The 20,164-nt window shown below is 35.4% G+C and overlaps 1 protein-coding gene across 1 annotated transcript in view; it reads right to left on the bottom strand.

Moving 5' to 3' along the window:
• Positions 1-18,062, bottom strand: part of LOC122135652 (microtubule-associated protein 1A-like) — a 31,522-nt gene extending 13,460 nt beyond the window's left edge. Inside the window, 3 exon segments of the mRNA XM_042715861.1 lie at positions 1,308-1,445; positions 1,628-1,710; positions 17,966-18,062. The gene's annotated coding sequence lies outside the window, so the exon portion shown is untranslated.
• Positions 18,063-20,164: the final 2,102 nt, after the last annotated feature.

Below are 20,164 nucleotides of genomic sequence, written 5' to 3'. Positions count from 1 at the left end.
AAATCTCATAAACTAATATTTTATTCACAATAGAATATAGATAACATATCAAATGTTGAAAGTGAGACATTTTGAAATGTCATGCCAAATATTGGCTCATTTTGGATTTCATGAGAGCTACACATTCCAAAAAGTTGGGACAGGTAGCAATAAGAGGCCGAAAAAGTTAAATGTACATATAAGGAACAGCTGGACGACCAATTTGGAACTTATTAGGTCAATCTTCGGGCCCTTAGACATCACTGCATCACATACAGGAATGCTACTGTAATGGAAATCACAACATGGGCTCAGGAATACTTCCAGAAAACATTGTCGGTGAACACAATCCACCGTGCCATTCACCTTTGCCGGCTAAAACTCTATACGTCAAAAAAGAAGCCATATCTAAACATGATCCAGAAGCGCAGGCGTTTTCTCTGGGCCAAGGCTCATTTAAAATGGACTGTGGCAAAGTGGAAAACTGTTCTGTGGTCAGACGAATCAGAATTTGAAGTTCTTTTTGGAAAACTGGGACGCCATGTCACCTGGATTAAAGAGGACAAGGACAACCCAAGTTGTTATCAGCGCTCAGTTCAGAAGCCTGCATCTCTGATGGTATGGGGTTGCATGAGTGCATGTGGCATGGGCAGCTTACACATCTGGAAAGGCACCATCAATGCTGAAAGGTATATCCAAGTTCTAGAACAACATATGCTCCCATCCAGACGTCGTCTCTTTCAGGGAAGACCTTGCATTTTCTAACATGACAATGCCAGACCACATACTGCATCAATTACAACATCATGCCTGCGTAGAAGAAGGATCTGGGTACTGAAATGGCCAGCCTGCAGTCCAGATCTTTCACCCGTAGAAAACATTTGACGCATCATAAAGAGGAAGATGAGAAAAAGAAGACCTAAGACAGTTGAGCAACTAGAAGCCTGTGTTAGACAAGAATGGGACAACATTCCTATTCCTAAACTTGAGCAACTTGTCTCCTCAGTCCCCAGACGTTTGCAGACTGTTATAAAAAGAAGAGGGGATGCCACACAGTGGTAAACATGGCATTGTCCCAACTTTTTTGAGATGTGTTGATGCCATGAAATTTGAAATCAAATTATTTTTCCCTTAAAATGATACATTTTCTCAGTTTAAACATTTGATATGTCATCTATGTTGTATTCTGAATAAAATATTGAAATTTGAAACTTCCACATCATTGCATTCTGTTTTTATTCACAAATTGTACAGTGTCTTTTCTGTACTTTTCTGGAATCGGGTTTGTATATACACAATCTGAATACAGTTATATTATCTAAACTTACTCCAGGATCAGCAAACACACGTGAGAAGGTTTGATGACTGAACACTCCAGACTGGAGAACCAGGTCACCTTGGTCAGAACTCTGCCCACTCAGGACCAGTAGCTTGTGCACAGCTGGGTCAGATACAAGATAATGGATCTAGGATGTAATAAGAGACAAAAAGGGCACTTAAAACACATTAGTCTATTAGAGTCAGTCTGTTTACAACAAGGTTATATTTCAACAAGGTTATTCAGTCTAACATCAAACCTATTATTCATCTTTATTAGAATACTTTACATACAGCATCTTGTCCAGAGTTTTTTTTATAAATTACTTACCTCAGAGATAACGGTATCTTCTGATGGGTTCACCAATACAACCGTTTCAAGAACATCACTTTTGTGGTGCAGAGTCCTTTGACCTGTAAGAAATACATATGGTTTTTCTTGTTGATATTAAGTTACAAATATCTATTGTGACTACACTTATTGAGCCTATTCACGATTTGTAAATTTGTAAATCATCTAAAACAGATGCAGCATACAGATACACACTAGTTGAAGGTCATCCTGTAATGAAAGAAACTCATACAGAAAGCGAAAAGACAGAAATGGGCGTCTGAGGCTTAAGCATTAGAAAGACTGTAAACATAGTAATCTGCTACAAATCCCTTAAGAGAAATGACTGTGCTTTCTATTGGCTTTTCAAAAAGTGTTAAGCTACTACTAAAATAATCTGTAGTAATTAAACTACATTCAAGCTAATCTTTTGTAATAGTAGTTAGCAAAACTACTTACTACAATGAAGGACATCTTTTTTTATATATATATATAACTATACAATATAAAATTAAATGATTATAATTTAATTAGAGCTGTACTTTTCTCACACAAAAACAATAAAAGTTTGAATGAATGGATAAATAGGGTGATAACATAAAATTTGACTTAATAAGAAATAAGTAAGAAACTTAATAAGCTGCAATAAAGAAGCTTGGAACGACATGAAAGAATTTGAATTAGTGAATCTTTTTTGATTCTCTTAATAAGCTGCAATTGATTCTGGCCTGAATAAATCACTTCAAGATTAACTGTTTCACTAAAATGAATCATACTTCTGGACGAACCATTTTACTACAGTGAACCAGACCTTCCAGCGCTACATATGAGTGAAAATTGTTTAGGATGAAATGATTCAGTAGAACAAATCAGGCTTTCTAGTACTACATTTGAGAAAGAGCTCAATTGGCGATGAATTTGCATGTGCAATACAGTTTGACATTCAAAATACAATATGACTGTTGGTAAGAGCTTCACTAGAAAAGGTTTGCTACTTTACTAAAAAAGTTAAGCTACTTAATTAGACTTAATAAACTTTATGCCAGTATTCTGAGAAAAAGGAAAGCACACTCATCTGAATGATTTGGGAAAACTTATTCGGAAATAGGGCTAAATGCTAAACCATAACTCACTGAAATGCACAGTAGCCAGAGCTCAATCCTTTAAAGCATGTTCCTTAACAACATTGCATTGATTTGTTCATTTGAAAGTCAATTATAGCAGCCGTATGGTTGATTAATGTTTGAATGCCCCTGCAGCAGGACACTGAAAGGCATAGCTGTCACTCACATCAATATTCATTTATTTAGAAAAGGACTCCCAAGATGTACAGAACAGCATATCTACAGCTAAAAGACAACCTTAATGCAATATATTTCAAGCAGCAATCCTGTTAATGAGACATCATGGATGGTTTGGATTACAGTCATAAGTAAGGGGTTTAGAGTTTTAACTGTAAATTACGATAAGAGGATATCCAGGCTAATAAGGAAAAAAATCACATGACACAAATGCAACATAAGTCTTTATATCATCTCAAAAGTCCAGTCCAAACACATTTATCCTGTGTTTTCAGTTGTATAAAGAGTGTTATAAGGGCAGGGTGTATAGAGGAATTAGTGGGATAATCAAAGAGCTGCTGAACGCAGCAGGACTGGGGTTTGGACCAAGCTGGCCTAAGCCCGGCCTTGCTTCTATGAGCCAGATGGTATGAGAAGGAAGTACAGAAGTGAAAGTACAACATTTGTGAAGACTGGTGAGACAGATTTCACCAGGACGCACTGAATGCAAATAATACGGGCTGCCACGGAAACTAGTAGCTCCGACCCTGCTGCCCTTTGCAAAGTGACAAAGTACAAAGAAACGGGGGAGGTATGAAAGTCTCAGGCACTGCAGTTGCTCTCCCTCAGGCACAAAGCCCAGAGCTTCATGGGTCTATTGGCTTTGTAATGAACGCATTGTGTGCTTTGTTGTTGTTTGATGAAAATCTTAGGAAGCGGCAGAACTCAGAGAATTAACAAATGTAGGTGATAAAAAATTACAATGTCCAAACCGTAAGAATTAGCTGAAACAAATGTTAGAGGAATAATACAATTTTTATATTAAAAAATATATATTTAAAAAAGTTCCAGAAGAGTTTTTACCAACCTGTTAACAAAAATACATTTATTCAGTGGCATTTATATTATATTTAGTTTAAAAAAGCATAATTACTGTATTGACATATTTTGTATTGAAACAGGAAACTTTGGCAGGACGCAAAGGGTTCATCACTTTTTAAAAATAGTCAGTTAGGCTTTAGTTACTGTACATCAGAACCATTAACCATGATTTGCTACTCACATATGGCATTGGGGGGTGGGACAATCTCATTCTAGAGAGTTTTTGATTGGACAGTAAAAATTGTAATGCAGGATGAGTCATACATTTTTATTCATTTTTTATTTCTGGAAAAGAAAGACTGTACATTTTCAAATGGCCTTAAAAACCACAAAACTCCTTTGCCATTTTAAATAAACAGACGGTTTTGCAGAGCGGTGTGTTCAGCCAGCTTCCAGTTTCCACTACTCCCTTTGGAAATCTTCCACAGTCGCTAAAGAAAGGGATAGATTATAGCATTGTAACAGTAATCCAAAAGGCCAAGAGACCACTGATTATTAATTAATGACTTAATTTTTATAGCACAAACACCTTAATCGCATTAGCATCGTAAAACACTAAGTCATTTTTAAGAAGGTCTCAGTGTAAAGATCCAGTACTACCTCACCTGACCCGCTTGATATAAATATCTGCTCATGAACTTAAAAAATGAGAGCACTCTGTTAAAATAAGCTCAAATAGTGCTATGGTAGAAGACAGACCAAGAATCAGCGCTGCTCCAGATATTTTGCTCTAGATATGGTCACCCAAGAGATTGAGGCCTGTGGAAGTTTGGGAACAGAATCGCCTCATCTGAGCATCTAAAACAGTCACTCATGCCACCGTCTTGCGTGCTTTTGGGAGCAGATAACCTTGTGAACGGCACGTCTTGCTGTAGTGCACTGTATCAGCAACACTAATTTAATTCCCATTTCATGTACAGCTGACACAGAGGTTGTGCAATATTATGGCATTTCTTTTTATTTAAAATGCAAGATGAACTTTCATTAAGCATGAAGCACCACAGGTGTTTGTTGCTATCTCAAGTACTGTAGCTAACTAGCTTTTCAGAATGGAGGGAATTAATGTTACTTTTGAGGGACTTATTGTCATCCTATAAATGCGTCATCAATCCAGTCTTAGTCCAGTGCTCTGGTTGAGAGAAGTATGATAGGAAACCTTAAAAAATCCATTAAATTAATACTCTTATAAATTACACCGCTAGGCGCCATCATTTTCTGCAGATGAGCAATTTCTGCCACTGTACATGATTTAAGTGCTCTATACACTCTATAAAGCCCTAAAACAACACTAACACAAGGTGGCCAATATGTCTTCGGACTCTTGATGCTCCCTGTTGCATCTTCACAAGAAGCGAATGCCCTAGTTTCTTCTGGTAATCATAGTCCTGTGATTTGGCAGTGCCGACTGATTCTGCTGTTAAGCATATTAAAGCCTCTTTTATCACGGATGTGTCACTGAATCTCAGACAGTCACCTGGGGAAAGTGGCACAATGACCCAGCCGGAGTGCATGTTGTGCTTTCATTCCTCATTTGCATGGACCATTTCTGATTTGAACTATTATACTGTCAATACTGATTCACAGAACTCAAAAATAGTCATGTCTAATAACTAGCACTATAAGATGGCAGTCTATAACTTGATAAAAGACATAAATGAAGCTGCATATGCAATCAAATTAGCCTAACAGTATTTATGTACATATAAAATATTGAATAATTAGGGCTAATCATTAAAATCAAAACCAAAATGTATAATAAAAACAATATAAATACATTTCAGTGTGTGAATTGTGAAAACATTAGGTAGGCCATATGTGGGCTACAGAGGAAGCAAGTTTTTAAAGCAATCAAAAGGGTATGAGAAGATTGTTGGTGTTGTACCACTGTTTCCTTGGAGGCCAGAAAACTCCAACCTAAGCCTGAGCCAACTATGAGATCATGCCACTACACAGCCCGTTCATTAGCATTTGAAGCCACACCATTGTGGTCCTGAATAAGGGCTGGATGTTTCTCCAACACTGACGAGACTCCACAACACTCCGGCACTTCACAACAATGTCCTGGTGTCACACAGATGTCTTATCATTCTATACATATTATGGCCACATAAATTGTACATTTTAATAGGCAGGAACGAAAGAACAATAGAGAAAAGCATTATATCTTGAAGAAACTAGAAGCTTGATAAGTGCATCTTTTAATCCTGATAACTGGCCTTATTGTGCAAAGATCTAATATATCCCCAGAACACTGGTGGGTAGGCAGTTCAAATAAAGGAAAATGTCATGAGTACATACCAAGTGATGTACCAAGTTATGAAAATACAAATGCTGAGATGTTAATAACATGTTTAAACTGCAATATAGAGGAGTGCTTATGAAAGCAGGTAGAAAGCAGTATAAATAGTAGACACCTTCTAATCTTAGAGAGGACATGGGTCTGTTCTGAGTCAACATCTGCTCTGAAATGTCAGTGTTTCCACAGTCCTTTAACCAGATGATTTACAGACAGCTTATGGGTGGATTTGAAAACATATGCATCTAAACATAAAATTTGATAGTACATAAATAGTACATGACTTGACTTGACTTTACATGAGCAGAGCCAGATAGTATGCTGTATTAAGCCTATCATAAATCTTTTTGATCTAAATATTATTCAGCCTTATGAAGAGATCCGGTTAAAAGGAGTGGTTGGATTTTTCATTTGAATACTTAGTATTGTGTACTAGTGTCTGCATATAAAATGAACAATTGTCCATTGAACCTCAGACATGCCCAATTACCTATAAGCTAAGTCTCATGCATTATTAATAAATTAAAGGTGTATTATTGAGCTCAAGCTTACATTTAACTCCCAGATTACAGATTCTACCATTCCACATTGCCAATATCCAGTCCTGATGCAGTAATATTTCACATAAAGAACTGTACCAAAAGAAACAACATTTAACGCAGAAAGTCTCCTAAGGCAATATGTATGATTATCAAACAATGAGGTAAAAGATCTTAAACCAGAACAAGCAACACATTAGACAGGCCAATTTAGATCACAGTGATTCAACAGCAGAGGAATTCTCACTGCAGCACTACAATGAGAGGGTGATCCTCCCACACTGAATTTGCAAGCTTCCAGGGATGATGGCTGTTTGTGCACTCACCCACATACCCACCAACACAAACGCCCTTCAAAAGACTGAATAAAGACTGAAATACGTCACCAAAGCAAATGGGAGAGCATCATCATATCACCTCACTGTGACCATGAGCGCTTGTGACATCACACCTCATTTTCAGCACATTTAACTCAACTCATGTCTGCGCTTCAAATTCACTCTATCTTTATTACAAACTTAATGAGCAGGTGCCATGAGCCATTACATAAACTTCTACCAGTATACATTTAAATTGGCTAATGAGCTGACTCAGTATAAATACTCAGAGTAAACAAGTATATTAGATTTTAATGGTTTATTTTGACCGCACCAAGCAATCATTCCGGTTAAATGTTTGAGGAAAAAGATAAGGACAAAACTGCATGCCTGTCTAAGATATTCATTTGTAATTAAAAGTGCTACAATCCACAGATGGGCACCTGCCACTTAAGTTGTGTCCCTTTCCACTTGAGTAATCCACCAATGAGAGGTTGTTCGTCTCAACTGACCGTTCCTAAATCCAGAAGGATTATCCAGTAAGTCCAAAGTTGAGTTGCTACTGTTTTCTAGGTTGGACCATTCGTTTGTGTTGTCCGTGGAAACTAGGTCTAAAATGGCTGCTCCTTTCTCAGCATTTTCCAATGTCAAATGGAACAAAGCATGAGTCACTTTGGTAAAGCCCAAGCACCCAATTGCCCTTGTTTTTAATTGCCCATTTTTACTCTGTGGCAGATGCCCTTCAGTGTCCTAACATTGAGCCTCACATCAATGATATCATGAAAACTTAATACAGAATCTCTCTAAAACCTAATAACAGAGCACACTGCCACAAAACAAGACCAATTAAATAAGATTACAGATTTGGAAGGAAATTACATCTCATATTATAAAGACACTCTCAAAGTAAAATAGGTCCACTAAACATTCTGCACCTCTACCATACTTTGCTTTAGGCTACTACCACAACCAATGGGACAATGACTCAGCAGCTAATGCTGTTAGATCCACTGATGTCAGTGGGTGTTTCTCTATATAAGAATCCCACCCAGACAGCTGCATCAGAAAAGAGAACTAAGGAACGACTGAATCATTTCAGCACTGAGCTGACAAACAAATGCACCTAAAATAGCCCCCAGTATCTCCTCAAAAGCTAGAGTACTTAGATCATTTAGTTCAAGCAGGTCTGATTTGGTTAATTGATGTTTTTGTACTCCTATATGATATAGATAAGTTTAGAGCAAACAACTTAACATTACTACTAATGTCAGCTGTGCCGAATGAAGCAACGAGTCGTTTTGTGGGTTTAACTGGCCTCCACAATGATATTCAAACATGGAGCTAGTCATCCATTTAGACATTATTTTTCGTGAATGGTCTTTAAGCAGCCAGATGTGCAAATGTATTGCAAACAGAAAGAGAGAGAAGGGGGAAAGAGAGAAAGAGTCACAGATAGCAACGCTGAGTCATGGAGCAGCGAACAAATCAGTGGCTGTTCAAACCTTCTGACAAACTGGACAGCATTTTGGGGCATCATAATCATGGATTGCTAATTGTTTATGAATGTATCAAGATTTTGTAGAATTGTATATTATTGAATTATAGTAAATAATAGCCTTAACTTAATGGAATCACTGTTTAAGAAAAAATAGAAAAAAAAAAGATTTGTAGAGGTGACTTTCAAAACTGAAGAAAAAACAACAACAAAAAAAAAACAATCTGAACTGAACTGCTTACCCACGCAGCATCATAAGTTTTGTAGAATGCTGACGAGGAATGCATCTTACTAGATTTTAAGACAGAACCAATACTTTGCGTTATTTTGGTTGTAATTTTATTGGAATTGAAGAACTAATGAGTCTTTTGAGTCAGTTCTTTTTAGTTCATACTGCAGTTCATACTGCAGGACCAATGCAGTCCGATTCTCAAACGAATGACTCTTTTGAGCCGGTTCACTTCAGTGAATCAAAACATACAGGGCGACCAGTGTGATTGAATCATCAAACGAATGAATCATTTAAGACGGTTCTTCTCTCTCTCTCTCTCTCTCTCTCTCACACACACACACACACACTTTTCTTTATCAAAACAAAGCGGTTAATAAAAAATTAAAATAAAATAAAAACTCAGTCGGAACGGTTGTTGTATTCAAACGACTCGTTAATAAATCGCACATTTTAATTTGTAATTAAATGTTATGCCATTATGAACTAATAATTAACTAATAAGTGTGTGTTATGTAATATATAGTAAGGCTAATTAGACTTCAAACAGTGCATTTTTACTGTCTGCCGACTAAAGATATGAGTTTTATTGGAATCTGTGCTATTTTTGGAATGAACTGAAATGCTACCATATTTTCCTTTTCTATGTAATATATAGTCATGTAAAATATTTTGCGTTTAATTCATCTAAAATATCTGTGAATCCTAAGTTTCTATAAACATATATTTCACAAAAATATTTTGTGGAAATCTAAAACGATCTGCACCACTAATACTAACATTTCTTTTGTCCATTTTTTTATTCTACAAAAATAGGCTACTAAAAGAATAGTTAATAAACAAGAATCATTCAAATAATTACACCGACTCTTACATGAACATTCCTGATTATACCTCACAACTTTTGAGCATAGCTTATAGCTATTCCTCCGGACAAAGACGTACACGTTTAGCATCTTAACACAGCCTCCCTAAAATATCTCAGTGTAGTGTCATGCAGCAAATAATCACTTCTCGTGGTCATTTAACCCAAGCACAAAATAATAAAATAACGAAACCACTTCAAATACCTACTGATAAACGAACAAATAATTTCACAACCTGTGTTTTTTTTAATTTATTTATTTATGATTATTATTAATTAAACGCAAAAAAGTTAGCCCGTCCGCTTGAGCTATCCACCAACCTCCGTCCATCACAAATGAATCCAGTTAGTTTGGATAAAGCACAGCAAGGTGTTGATCGTACACTCTGTCCCCTAGACATATGTCGCAATTACAGGTAAACGACTGTCTGGACCTTTAATTACCTAATTCTTTCGTCGTCATGTAGCCTATAGCGATAAAAACGCATCATAAAGCCTATGTGGCGCCCCATAAGCCATGACTACGTGATTAAACTCATTAATAACATCAAGAAGAAGAAGAAGACAAATATGCGGTCAAATAAGGATACGCACCCTCCGCGACGTCACAGTCTCATGAAGCAAAGTGTCACTGACTGTCCGGATCACTGCGACACTGCGTAAAAGTCACGCCGGAGACCGCCTCGCACGCTAGAACGCTGTCTCTGTATCTGCATGACAGAAAGTGATACATACCATATGCTGATGCGGGCCGCTTTAACAGACCGTCGTGTGTCTCGCGACTGATGGGTGTTCGGGAGCGCAGTCACTGCTCTGTGTGTGTGGGAGGGGTCGGAGAGTGTGTGTGGGTTGGCAGATTTGGGTTCTCGAGCAGAGCGGGATGGTTGCAGCAACTCTGGCTGCAGCCACCTGCCAATTAAACTACAGATGCAGCTACTGTCTGAAGAGGAGGGTTAGGCGGCGGGGGAGGAGGGGGAGTTAGTGATACTTTCAATGCACCACAAGTAACCCTTTCATGTCTAATATTGTATTACATTATATTTATTCAACATTATTTCCAGACTCAAGGTATATATGTCTATTACATGTTATATGCCATTTACCCGTAGGCCCATTACAAGCATCTGGCATCCATCCTCATACTCGGATGAAAACTAAATAAGTTCCCATTGTTTTTCTATGTAAATGCACTAGACAGACATATTTGATCTTTGAGTTGCCATTTTTGTATGCGTCTCATGACAGTGTAACGCTCGAGTAAAAAAAAAAGTTAAACTTTTAAAAAACATAATTTACATTTTTCAAAAATGCATCTCTTGACCTTCAAATGCACACCGAATGTGGTGTAAGTAATAGATCATCCAAGTATCCAAGCATGTTTCATGCAATTAGCAATTAGGCTATCTGTTTTTGAGTCGTATATCTGCCTCGTTTTAGGTCAAGAAGATTTGCCAGAGTCAAAATGAAATCAAAATGGTGCCTATTCTCTTACACCAAGCCTTCTTAATTTTCAGTCCCTCCATTCAAACTACCTGTCTTATAGAGACCACTTCAATAATCCAGTCAGTTCTCAATAGGTTGAATCAAGTTTCACCCAGAAATGTCACATTATCATTTCATGTTTTTTTATAGTTTGTTACATCCTTACTGAATGTGTGCTTGACCCGAATAAGTTTGCTGCAGGCAAATGCATGGCTTTATGGCATCATAAGAGAACTGAATTTTGGTGCAGTGTTTTCTTCTGCTGTGCCCATTCTGCCAGATGGGCTATATTTTCAATTTCCCCTCTGTGGAAGCATTGCTATTTCACGTATAGTTCGTATGTATTTTACGAGGTGGCTAATTCGTATGAATTTGTACGACCTCACTCGTACGATTTTATACGATTTGTCTAAACCCCAGTGTCGGGTAGGTTTAGGGGCGGGGTTAGGTGTAGGTCATTTATTCAATTTCATACGAATTGTGCAACTCGGAAAATACGTACGATTTGGCAAAAATCATATGAATTTGTATGAGTGTGGTCGTACAAATTTGTACGAATTAGCCACCTCGTAAAATATGTACGAATTGCCGTGAGATCGGGCTGGTGGAACATATATTTTGATATGCTTTTCAGACGTAATTCACAGTCAAATCAGCACAGATATCAGCAAAGGCTCAATTTATGAAGATTCAATGTCTTATTTTATTCCTCATTCATATGGGTAGTGATTATAAAATGAATGGAGCAAGCAAATGATTTTCTTTCTCACTTTCCTTCTGTGTATTTTATTCATTTATGTAATTAATTAATGATTAAATGTTATTAAAATGCCCTGGAAAACTAGCTGTCATAACCAATGCATCCATCTGATGATTCACTGAAAGCAACATATAGATGAAGTAATGCTAAAATCAGTGCCAGGTATTTTTTACACTCTGGTTTAGTGCTTTGAATCAAACCGAATCTGCATTGTTATCAATATCCTAATCATAAATTATTGAGCAGCCTCAATTATGCATGACTGACCATCTTCCCTAGGATGTCAGCACAAATTGCATGAATGAATGGCTCTAAAACACTATAATATTACATATTTTTTTTTAAAATATATATATTAATGTTTTTGGAAGTAGTATTTTATGCTCATCAATGCTGCATTTATTTGATCAAAATTCAGTAAAACAGTAATATTGTGAAATAATATTACAATTTGAAACAGCTGGTTTCCATTTGAACATATCTCAAAATATAATTTATTCCCATAATTGAAAAGCTGCATTTTCCGTCGTCAGTGTCACTTGCTTCTTCAGATATCATTCTAATATGCAGATTTGCTGCTCAAGAAACATCTATTATTATTAATGTTGAAAACTGTTGTATTCAATTTAAAACATAAATCTTTTAGCAAAATTATAAACGTTTACTGTCACTTTTAATCAATTTAATGCATACCTGCTGAATAAAAGTACTAATATCCAAAAAAAAATCTTACTAATCCCAAAGGTTTGAAAGGTAGTACCCTATGATTTATAATCTGAAAGAAAGTCTTCCATATCAGCCAAAACCAGTGATTGTTTCTAAAGCCAAGACTAGTTACAAAACAGAAATTCTGTCAAAGTCCTCCAGCTCCTAGGAGTTTTCTTCATTTATCAGTATCTGCTCACTTCACTTAATGTTTGCTGTTCCTCCATAATGTATGACAGATCACAAACATCTAAAAAAAAAAAAATCATAAAACTGCATAGCAAAAATAATCTGTTTAATCAGTTTGTGTTTGTTTTGTCCCTCATTTCAATGTCTGTGTGTAGCCACGAATGTCTCACTGGCCTTTTGTATCAGTGGAAAACAAAAGCCTGCTGAAGATTGCACAAACAACTGAGGGGATTGTGTTTGTTCTAGCTCTTACAATTATTGTACAGCCCAGAACTGGGTAAATTGATTTTCAGAGAATAATAATATTTTATTAATATTAATATTATAATATTTGGTGGATATATTTATTCACCTCATTCCCTCAAGGCCACAATGTGTGTATGAACGTTATCTTTTGCTGCTGTCAAGAGCAGCAGCCCTTTCCTGAGTTTAGATTTTTTATTTATATTCAATGCTAGTATTTTATGGCAAAGGCATGCTGAAATCTTCTGTAACTTTATACATGTAACTTTATACAGTCACCTTTGATCAATTTAATCCATCTTTGCTGAATTAACATTCATTTCTTTAAAAAGTATTAATTTCTGACCCTAAACTTTTGAACAGAAATATACACACAAATATGAATACTTCAAAAGAGCTTTTAAATTTTAGAGCTATGAAGTTTTGGCTTTGGGCCTCGAGTATGTCTGAAAGTCATGTGATTGTTCACTTCCCCCTCAGCATCAGTGAAATTCATAATTATGGCTCAGTGCTTGCATTATAAATAGGTCCTGCTTGAGGCTTAAGCTATAGAGTACCAATTTACTTTGTGTGTATCCTGAGAGAGAAAGGAAAGATTCAAATGGATGGCATAAACTTGTACATGAGGACCCTTGTTGCACTCCCAGTGACACTATTAAATAAAATGACTCACTTCTTCTCCTTTTAAACTGTTAAAACAAACTTTTGTCTATGCGTGCTAAATTTACATCAGCAACGTAAGCAAGATAACACTCTTAAAATGTGTTTGGGGTTGTAAAGAATTGCTTTGAGGGTCTCTGACTTGTGGGAGACACAAATTAGCGAAAAAATCACTGATAATAGAGTCAGACACCAAGAGAGGGAATGTCTGGGTCAGATTCTGGTTATCACTAACTAGGTGCTGTTAGCCAGGACATTCACTTAAGTAATAGACAAGGTCAAGAGGTCACGGTTTGGCTAGTTACTTCACTTACGGTCCTATGCAAAACAATAACTGCCTTTGTAATGCATGGGAATGCTAATGGACAGTCTTCTCTAAATATTATAGACTTTGTCAGTAAGTCTGAGGGGAACTCATGACTCAGACGGGACTGGAAATATAGGAAAATTCTTCTCCAGACCATTACTTTCCTGCCTGCAGACAATCATTCTTCCCAACCGCTGACTCACAGAGCATAACAGTGGTCGAAACGACTCATTCAGTATCTAACAGGATATTTGAGGAGATGAAGCCTGTTAGCAGCTAATGCAGTGGTGGTCACAGTTTAATAAAAAGCCAATTATACCAGTATCTGATATTACCAAAGCAAAAACCATTTATTTTAGTGCAGGCTGCTATTCCTGCTCATGACATTTCTTAAAATAATACATTAAGATATCATAAGTTCATATAGTGTCAAATTAATCGGATAACAACAGTTGTTCAAATTATTATTAATATAATATAATGTGTACTCCTCTCCTCACAAGGCACACTCATTAGCCCCTCACATCAACGCTCACCTTGACTAAAAGCCAAGATGCAGGTCACCATGGAAACATAGAAGAAGAAAGGAGGGTTCAGGAGTGACTCAGTAAAAATGAAAACACTGATCATGCCGTTTCCTTGCCCTGAACCTCCCCCCAAGACTCTGAGGTACTGACTGATTGAGGTCATTCCTATATATATATATATATATATATAAAGTTAGCCTTTGTGAGGGATTGGCAATTTCTTTACTGTTTACCATTGACTTTACATCTGAAATTATCATACAATTTTTTTAATTGAGTCAAACAGACTCAAATGCTTTTATTAAGATAAACACAGATGTTTGTGCTGTTGTTCTTTGTCATTAGGGAACTAACAAAATTCTAGTTAGTTAAAACCTTGAACATTTATTAATAAATTGCCAGTTTTTCATGATGGAAGTTTGGACATAATAAAAATGGCTACATAAATGAAAGCCAGAGTGAATGAAATTATTTAAAATGTACTCTTATGTGCATTATGATAAATTAGATATACATTACAGTGCAAAATGTTGGTGTCAGTCAGTTATGTTTTTAAAAGAAGCCTCTTATGCTCACCAAAGATGTATTTATTTGATTTAAAAAATATAGTTAAAACAGTACAATTGTGAAATATTTTAATATTTTAGTAAAACTGTTTTCTATTTTAATATATTTTAAAATGATTTATTTCTGTGTAATTGAAATAATTTATAAAACTGAATTTTCTGTTGCTGCTTAATATTTTTGTGGAAAAACATGATACATGTTTTTTCAGGATCATTTTATGAATAGAAGGTTTAAAATAATTTATATGAAATTATTTGAGCATTCATTTTGAAAAAACAAAAAACAACTACATAAAAGTCTTTGTCACTTTTGATCAATTTAATGTGAATACAATTATTTAAATTTCCTTTTAAAAAAAAATCATATTGACCCCATACTTTCATACTTTTGAATGGTGGAAATTTTTTAATAATCATTATTACATGACTACTATGATTTCCATCTTTAAAATGAGTGAGTTTAATATTTTATCCAATATATTCTGACATATGTGACGGGGACATGAAAATGTGCTGCATAATAGGAATGACACAGCTGTATCTTTTAGCCACCTGCAGCTTCAAACTGCTGAGTAACTCAGTGCAGATCACACCCAAGGGTTGTGAGGACATAATCAGGCATTAAAACTGATACTTACATACTGATAAAAAGCCTAAATGCACTGTAAGTCGCTTTGGATAAAAGCGTCTGTTAAATGCATGAATGTAAAAAATGTAAATGATACTTACCAAAACAGATGAGAAATGAGAAGATGTGAATACAAGGAGTGTCTACAAATACAAAACGGTTGAAACATTATTGAATTCTTTAATAGATAGATAGATAGATAGATAGATAGATAGATAGATAGATAGATAGATAGATAGATAGATAGATAGATAGATAGATAGATCTTTTGTTTTACCTCTTTTGACATTGTTCTGCATTACTCATAATATCCATTAGATGGCAGCAGCTCATCATTTTATATTTATAAAAGACATTTATAAGGGAAGGACTGAGAACACAATAAAGAAAAAAATATTGCAGTATATCCTTAATAATAAAAAGGAATTCAACTTCAAGTGCTTATATGGCTGAAAAAAAATGAACAAAACATCCATCAGTCCTAGACAAAGAAATTCTATTAGTCAATACTTTATCTATTATTGTGTTCCCAATTAGAATAGAAGCACATCTATTTGTGCCCTAGGACAGCCACTGAATTCCCCTTAGTTTGAATGTCATTGATCTATGCTAAGGCACATGCTAAATATGATACGGTCGAATCAATACTGTGGTCCCATTTGCACCATCAGCCTGGGAGCCTTGTGTCTGACAGGCCTCGAGCAACAGAAAAGCACAATCTGAGACATCAACCTTTAGTGGTTGTTAACCTTGTATCACCCCAGTGACCAGTCATCACAATCTGATCTAAGCACACATCACATCCTTCAGCAGGGTCAGAGGCCATCACTCTACCTCCAAAGCTTTATTCCATCTATTTAGTGCTATTTGGTTCTAACCCCTAGTAAGCATTAATAAGCACATAATTCACATATTTTGTTAAAGACATGTATGGTGCCTCAAGTAATGTAGCTTACTGAGGAGAGATGTGTTATTACTTTTCTAAGTTTTGGACTTGGTTTTTTGGATTTCTGCCGGGCTTGAAATAATATTAACAACAACAACAACAACAAAAAGTCCAGGTTTTGTAGGCCATGACCCTGGTTCCCTTGGCAACAACAACTCAGTAGGGTTTTTCCATTGGCTTCTGGATTATTGCAGAAAATAAGCTCTGTGACCAAAAGTTTATGATTCTTACATGTTTTTTTTTCATTGTGATAATCTCCACAAATGAACACAGCTTTTATGAATTTTGAAGCCAAGATAGATTTGACAGAAGCTAAATGAAGGCTATAAATGAACTACAGTACAACTCCTTCAGTCTTTAAGGTTTTTGAGGTTTGAGTTAAAATAGTTTGCGGGAGCATGATTAAAAACACAATGAGGCTGTGAAAGCAAACTAGTGAGTAGACAAGGTTTTTTGTTTGGTGTATTGACGTTTAATGTTCCCAACAACCAATGCTGTCCCATTTAGCCTTTTGTTAACAGCCCATATATTAGGACAAGTAAAAAAAAAAACAAGGTAATGTATTTTATGTCATATAATAAAATGTGAAAATATATTGAGCTTGTGTTAACCACAAACCTTATTTCACTCATTTAACCAAAAACCTGTTTAAAAAACCCACCAACTTAAGAATGATGAAAACAGAAGTGCTAAAATGATCATTTGAAGGGTTTTGGCTTACTTTGCAGCACTCTATTGTTATATGAAAGCATTTTGACATTCACAGTCACTGTTGGTTTGAACATAATCTGTGATAACATGCACTCTCATGCCTATATATATTCAGATCAAAAGCACTCTATGCTAAAGTACATTGCCTTTTACATTTTGAAATTTGTTCCAGCTACTGTATCATTCACCTCCTCTGACAGCAGCTTAAGGTTTAAAATGGATAGTAAGGCACTTGCTCAGCAATACCATGCTAGTCGCTTTTATAAAATGGCCTGTCTTACACCGAGGCACATTTGAGCTTTTATGAATACACAGATCAAGGTCCGTCCTGCCCAGCAGTCAAGCACTGGCTCTGCAGCTCCTCTCCTCCTGACACAGGTCTTTGATAACCACTGTGCCATGCAGGACCTGTGCAAACACACATGCTGGACTCCCCGTGGAGAGATTCTCAGTGCTGCATTAGCTGCATATCATGCATGTTATGTGTGAGCTTGCTGTAAGCAAGACCACTGCAGTATGACCTTGGGCTGGCAATATGTGTATGAACAGCTTGACTCCAAGTGAAAATATTTATTTATGTGTGGCATGCTAAGAAATAAATGGAAGCTTTATCTTTTTTATACAGTAGATTTTCATATAAACTTCTGACTTCTGAAATTTGCATTCAACTCTACTGCAGGATCTAGATGTCATCCTTTCAATTGGACTGACCTCTGACCTCGGCTGAGAACTGGGCAGAATGTCTGGTTATGAAAAGCTGTAGTTGGTGGTCCAGGTCACATTCTGACACATCGATGTCCCAGGAACGGATGCCTGCAGGTACAGAGAGACATGTGACATGATCAATATAAGCAAAGTACCTGAAATTACATGTGTTCGCAATGTTCATTCACACCCTCATTTCACATAATGAGCTTTACCCATATTCCTATTTTTTCATGTATAATACCTTACAAAGGATTATATTATATATTATAACAATGTGTGAAAAGTTGAATTGAAAAATTAACAAATTTCCTTTTATATGTATATATTAGACTATATCATACCATTTAATTAATGACAAATTGATATATACTTTTTTATTATTATTATTTTTATTATTACTTAACATTTAAATGTGATATATGGTATCGTATATCAATATTTATACACCATTTTATTCATTACAAATTATTATATTACTTAATATTTTGTATTACTTATTATTACTTGATATTACAATTTGAGTAAAAAGTTCAGTTGAAAAATGAACGTACATTTAAATGTGCATTTTTATTAATAATATTTATAATATTAATGTTTTAATAAAGTACTTCTGATAATAATAATTCAAATATTTATATCAATTCATTTATTAATCATTTACAGTTTACTCATTTCAAGAAACTTTTAGTTTATATTTAGGTTGTAATTTTTCAGCCCATTTTTCAATGTGGTCTCAGACATCCGCCATATAGTTCTAAATACGAGATATAGTGCGTTGAGCTCAGAATATTTATTGAGTGTTACATAAGATCCCGAAATTTTAGATGTGTACTGCATTGAACTTCAGAATCCAAATTGGAGAATAAGGAAATTAAATTAAATCTCTATGTCTCTTAACTCTCCTCGGCTGAATGTGTCCTCCTCTTCTCTTCTTCATACAGATGAAGGGCTAGTTTCCTCAGATTCTGTTTTGCTTTGTAGATGAAGTGTACTGTACATCTTGTAAACACTGCAGTGTTTGTTCTCAGAAATGCTGTGTCATTGGGATTTAAAACAGGTAATGACCGTAAGAGATGAACCGATACTTCTATTTTCCCAAATTAAGATTTACACAGCCTATTGAAATACAAGACATTCCTTACGGTATTGATTTCATTCTCATCGATATGCTAATTGCTGATTAAAAGTCTGTCAGGAGGAATGGGATAATCCTGGGGTTTCTAGACGTCCAAACATTAGAGAATGCTGCAGAGTGTGCATGTCAGGATTGTAAATGTACTGAATGTGAGTAGCATAACATGTGTACCATAGTTGACCCTGACTGTTATGCTCTAATTTGGTTGTTTCTCAGGTTTGTGCAGTTGGCAGCTCTGATTTGTTACTTTATATACTGTAGCTTATGGACTTTTGGAGCGATTAATGCCAAAACTGTGTCAATACTGTAAACAAAAATGTTTTACACTCAAAAGTCAAGTTTCATGATCATTAGAAGAAATGTCAGTAGTAGTTATGAAAAGAAGATGTCCATTCAGCAAACCAATTTTTTATGAGTTGGCAGATAAACAATAAAACATATTTTAAAGTACTAAAGCAAAGAAGTTACAATAAAAAGTAACCAGTACTAGATTCTATTCTGCCATTAACACTGTAATTCAATGTACTTTTCTGTAAACTAATTGATGATTTGTGTACTGTAGAAAAAGAATCAGTCCATAAAGATTTAAATGTTATATGGTAAATGGTATATAAATGTTTTTTGGTTTTTTTTGCTTCTTTTAAACCAAAGTACAAGTGAAAAGATCTTTGCACTTTTTCGTCTGTTTTTAATTTGATTACAGATGAATGAAATGGAGTTATCATAAAATCAATTAGAAATTATGGAAATTATTGTGACAAGCTAAAAGGATAAAATCATTTTATTTAACAATCCTGCAAACAAATTAATGTTTCAATTGTTTACGTCTATGAAATTTCATATCCTTTTATTTTAAGACATACTTTGTGACATAAGTGTAAGAGTTTTTGAACAGTTTATTGTACATAAGCTTAAATATTAATTTAGATGTTTCTAAAGAATAATAGTCTACAAAAAAGTACCCCTTTGATACAAGAACTAAATTTTACACTTTAGGTACTAACATGCAATTTTAAAGTATTAATACGTACCTTTAAAGTGCTAATACACCATTTATGGGTAAATAA

The sequence above is a fragment of the Cyprinus carpio genome, chromosome A25, assembly GCF_018340385.1.
Source record: "Cyprinus carpio isolate SPL01 chromosome A25, ASM1834038v1, whole genome shotgun sequence".
Taxonomy (NCBI): Eukaryota; Metazoa; Chordata; class Actinopteri; order Cypriniformes; family Cyprinidae; genus Cyprinus; species Cyprinus carpio.
Note: the sequence above shows the minus strand (reverse complement) of the source record. Positions and strands in the feature narration are given on the sequence as shown.